Below are 5,058 nucleotides of genomic sequence, written 5' to 3' on the forward strand. Positions count from 1 at the left end.
GGACCCCCCCAACCAAGAACCAGGGGACTCACCATCGCGATTTTTCTGTTCTTCCGCCATGGGTGCAGCCTGGGACCACTGAGGACGAAACAAAGGGTAAGATGTTGGCATGAGCAGAGACAGAAGTGCCAGGGCCCAGCCTTTGGGTCCCTTTCTCCTACATGCCTCCCTCCAGCCCCGGCCTCTGGCTTTTCCAGGCCTTCTGAGTAGCAAAGGGAATATTCAGGGGTCCCTGCAGACCCCGAGTGCGCTTGCCACCCATGGCGGGCTCCACTGTTCAAGCCACAGGAGTTACAGGCTAGCCAGATGTTGGGGAGAGCGGGGGATGGGGGTGGGGGTCACAGTGCAGGAGGCAAACACTCGAATTTTGCCCTGCCCAGGTCCCCATCTCTCCCCCTCACTGCTTTCTCTTTGCTGTCACTACCCCCAAGTCCCTGGTCCAAAGCCATGGGTAAGTATTAAGGTCAAATAGGAGGACAAATTTGGACTGGGGCAGGAAGGAAGGACTGGGGGCGAGAAAAACAACATGGTGACCTTCTCCTGCTGACATGACAAATACCAGGGTGAGCTGGTGTCGGGAGGGGGGGGGGTGCAGAGGACCGAAGGGCACCAGCCACCCTCCCCCACCCAAACTCTCCCAGTTCTCAGGAGCGCTCGGCGCCCACAGGTGGCTTAGAGGAGAAAAGCCCGGGAGGAAGGCAAGGCCCCGGGGAGGGGAGGGGAGGGGAGAGCCTCGTTCTTCTCCCCAGAGCCTGGGTGCATTTCCAGCACCTTGCTTGCTGGTCACTCATTTCCACCTTGACCCCAAGCCCCTCTGACCTGGACAGGAGCTCCAAGGGGGTCTTTTCCTGCTTATGCTGCCCAGCCCCCCCCCAGGGGGAGGGGCCCTGTTCTAGCCCTGGGTGAGGCCTCCCCCAGCCCTTCCCACTCCCACCAGATCCCCAAATCTGTGAAGGTCAAGAGCAAACCACGTGGACCCCGCACGACGAGTAAGAAGGCAAAGGCTTCTTAGCCCTTCTGGGGGGGCCCCCCACTTCTCAAACACCCCACACCCCTGCAGCAGAACTGCCCTCGGGCAGCCCAGACCCCTCAACTTCCCCTAGGAGCAAGTCCCAGGGTCTACCTCTCTTTCTCCTTTCCCACACTGCCCCAGCCTAGCCTCCAGGGCCAAGGTCAGAGGAAGCCCCCTCTCAAGGAACGATAACTGTCCCCCCAGCTCCCCAGGGGGGCTGAGCCCCCCATTGGAGCCCCCCAGCCCCTCACCCATCCCCACAAAAAAAAGGGTAACATTCTCCCTAGGCCCTCCAACCCTCCAGAGCCCCAGTGAGGAAAGGGAACAGAAACTTTGGGCCCCCTCCTAGGCCAGGAAGGGGGGGGGCCAGGAGGAGCGGTTCTAGGCAGGGAGGGGCCAGGTGTCCTTCTCTGGGGGCCTCTGAAGGTCACACTGTGGCTGGGCAGCCACTCCTGCCCCTCCTCCCCACTCGGAGGCCTCGAGCCAAGGCCCTTTGTGCCAGGGTCTGAGGAGCTCCCCTTGGCCACAGGGACCCCTGCCCATTTCCTTCCTCCTCGCCTCCTCTTCCTCTCCGGGGGGACCCCGGCTGAGTGCGGCAGAGGGAGGATCAGAAAAGCCCTCCCCCGTCCCCCCCCCAGGGGCCCTGAGAAGCAAGTTCGGAGTTCTAAAAAAGAAAAAAGAAAAAACCACCTGCTCCAATTCCCCGTCCTGCCAGGACAAAGTGTGTGTGCAAGGCTGGCAGGGGCTCCTGCCAAAGGTGCACGGAGGGACGGCCATTCCCAGGCCGCCGCGGCCCAGCCGGCCCCGAAAGGGGAACGCGGGGTGAGGTGGGGTTTTACCCTTCACTGACCCCCATAAAAGCTTAGCACAGCTAACTTGAAACTGCTGGGGAAGAGTGAGAGGCACGGGGCCATGTCAGGACTTCACACAGTTCCCACAAAGGACAGGGGTGGGGGATCGGGGGCCCCCCACTTCTGACAGCTCCCATCCTTTCCCCGGCCTCTGGGGCCCGAGGGGCCCGGAGAGGCTAAAATCGAGAGGGGGCTAAGGGCTCCTCCACTCGCTCGTAAAGAAACGGGGGGGCAAAGGGGCGTCCGGAGAGTCCTCCCCGGTGGCCGCCCCGGGTCCCCCGGCCGGGGCTACCCCGCGAGGTCACCTTTCCCGCGGAGGGCGGGCGGGGGAGGGGCGCCGCCCGCGGCCCCGCGGCTCCCGGCTCCGGCAGCCGCGGCTCCGGGAACACGAGGCCGGCCAGGCCCGGGCTGATGTAATCGGCTCCGCGCCGCGCGCGCCCGGCCAGGCGGGCGGGGCGGGGGAGGGCGGGCACCGCGCGGGACGCGAGCGGGGCCGGGCGGGGGTGGCGCGGCGCAGGTGGCCCCGCGAGCCGGGGGGTCCCCGCCGCAATCCATCCCAAAACTTTTGCCCAACTCGCGGCAAAAGGGCCGAAGAGGGGCCGGGCGGCCGGGTGACAGCAGGCTCCCCTCTCCCCCCGGCGCCCTGCCCCCCCCACGCCCTCTGCCCTCCCCCCCCCCCGGTCCAAGGTCCGAGCACCCCCCTCCGGCCCGCGGGGCCCGGGCTCCCGCCCCCGCGGCCCGGATTTCCAGTTGGTCCAGGGGGGGAACCCGGGACCGGGAGCAAACTTCAGCCGCCCGCCGCAGGCAGCGCAAGCCCAGCCCCCCTCGGCCTCCTCCTCCGGCTCCCGCCCTCCGCTGGGCCCGGATCGTACGTGCGGAGACTCCGGTGGGTGGGGCAGGGCCCGCGTGGGCGGCGAGCCGGGCCTGGCGCCCTCCCACCTAGCGCGCACCCCCTCCCCCTCCGCGCTCGACGACAGACGGGGACGCCGCGCGCCCGGCGCCCCGGGACCCGCGTGGGGCGCCAAGCCCCCCACGCGCGCGCTCGCTCGCAGGCACGTCCCCAGCCGGAGAGGCGCTCGCGGCGGCACCGGGGGGGGGGGGGCACGGCCGCTTACCTTGGCATGGTGGAGGTAGAGCAACAAGGCAAGGGTCCAGTGCACCCAAGAAAGCAAAAAGTTCATGGTTTCGGAGGCCCGGCTAGGGCTGGCGCGGCGCGTGCTTCCTCTCGGGTTCGGGCTGCGAGGCAGCCCGCTCTCCTCTCCGCCTGGGCGGGCTCCGCTTCCTACTGCAGCCGAGGCCCGGACGCGGGCCTGGGGCTGGGGCTGGGGCGCGCGCGTGGCTGGGGGCTGTGTCTGCGCACACGGCCGCCTCACCGGTCCATGCGCCCGGCAACCGAGAGCCGAGCGTCCACTGCGGGCCCCTCTCCTCTTCCCGGCGCGCCTCCTCCGGCCGCGGTGTGTCCTGGCCGCGGCTAGGACTACTTCTCCCGGCTGCGCTCGGCTGGGCTTCCCCGGAGCGGACCACCGTTCCTCCGGAGCGAGAACGGCCCAGAAGTTGGACGAAAAGTTTCCGTGCAATCCCGGGAGCCCCGATCCCCTCCACTCCGCCTCCGGGCGCGGGCTCCGGCTCCGGCTTCGGCTCCTGCCCGCGGCTCGCCGCCGCGTCCTCCGTCAGCTGCCCGCCCCGCCCGCCGGCCGGGGAGGAGGTGGGGCGCTGGGGCTGGGGGCGGTGTCTGTCTGTCTGTCCGTCAGCGCCACTGGTCCGCGGCGAGGTCCCGAGGGGGAGGGCGCACGCCGCGCGCCGGCGGTCACCCCCGAAAGCAGGTCAGCCGCTCTGCCCGGTCCCCGGCGCGCGCTCCGGCCGGGTCCCTGGCTCTGGCCTCGACTTCTCCGCGGAGCTCTCCGCTGGGGTCCAAAATCCGAAGTGATGGGGGGGGGGGCGGGGAGAGAACCAGCCTTCCCCAAAACCGTCGGCACGATTTAAGTAAGGAATCGGAAGTAAAAAATAATAATAATAAATTAAGCGAGAAAACAATAGTTCTCCAAAATTCAGGAGAAAAAAAAAAAAAAAAAGAGGCGCGCAGAGCCCCCGCAGGTCGGCGAGTCCGCGGGACGGTCCGCCCGGCCGCTGCGTCTCCGACAGAGCTGCGCTGCCGCCGGCTCGGCTCGGCCCCGTGCACGGCCCGCTCGCAGCCCGGCTGCCCCAAGCCTCTGCGGTCCTCAGCGCCACCGGCGGCGTAAAATAAGGAGAGCGGGCTCCGCCCCGTCGTGGCCCCGCCCCGGCCCCACCCCGTGGGCGTGGCCGCGGCGTGCCGGCGGGGCCGGGCGCGCCCTCCGCGAGCCCCTGGCCCTGCCCCCGGGGAGGCACAGACCCCCCCGCCCCCCGCCGCCCGGGACCGCAGCCCGCCATGGACCCCTGCGCCCCCCGGACCCCGGCCGGACGCGTTCCCCGGGGGGGGGGGGGGGGTCGGGGCTGTGTGCGGACGGGGCCCGAGAGCCAGCCCCTCGGGCCCCCTTTGCTAGGGACACCGGCGGGAGCGGGAAGGGCGGACGGCCGGCCGGAGCGGGGAGAGACGCGGGTCTGCGGGGACCCTGGGGTGACCCCTGCGCCCCCCCCCCGCACAGGCGCGCACGCACACGCGCTCTCGCTCTGACACCCGCGTCCTCACGCAGACGCCGCTCGCCCAAGTTCACGAGCTCCCGGCGGTGGCCGAGCGCCCTCTAGTGACCCCCGCGCGCACACCCCGGCTCCGGCCCGGGCTCCGGCGGCCCCGGCCTGGGGAAGAGGGGCGGAGGAACCCCCAAGTCTCGACCACCCCAAAAGGTTGAGACTGGAAAGGCCTCCCGGGCAGAGAGCCGGAGCTGTGCACCGCACGGTGTGTGTGCGGGGTTGGGGAGGGGGGGTGATTGTGTACTATGTACTCATTTGGAGCCTCTCTCCAGCCTGAAGACTTCAGAAGGACCTGGGGCTCCGAGGTGGCCCGGGGCCTTTCGAGATGTGTCCAGGGAGGCTTCCTTGGAGACTTCCTGGCACCAAATTCGTGGCGCTGAGAACGGGATCTGTGTGGTTCTGGGGTTTAGTCAGTGACCCGGAGGGAAGAGGACCTGTCGGAGCCCACGTATGCGCTGCTGAGTCTGGCAGAGGCCGAGGGGAGAGGCAGCTGGGCAGACAGAGGCCCTTGTTCCTCCTGACACC

At 69.2% G+C, this 5,058-nt stretch overlaps 1 pseudogene; it reads right to left on the reverse strand.

Annotated features, from left to right (window-relative positions):
- The window catches only part of LOC125352456, a 6,672-nt pseudogene extending 2,830 nt beyond the window's left edge, over positions 1 to 3,842 (reverse strand).
- Positions 3,843 to 5,058: the final 1,216 nt, after the last annotated feature.

This window comes from Perognathus longimembris, chromosome 6 (genome assembly GCF_023159225.1).
Source record: "Perognathus longimembris pacificus isolate PPM17 chromosome 6, ASM2315922v1, whole genome shotgun sequence".
NCBI classification, from domain to species: Eukaryota; Metazoa; Chordata; class Mammalia; order Rodentia; family Heteromyidae; genus Perognathus; species Perognathus longimembris.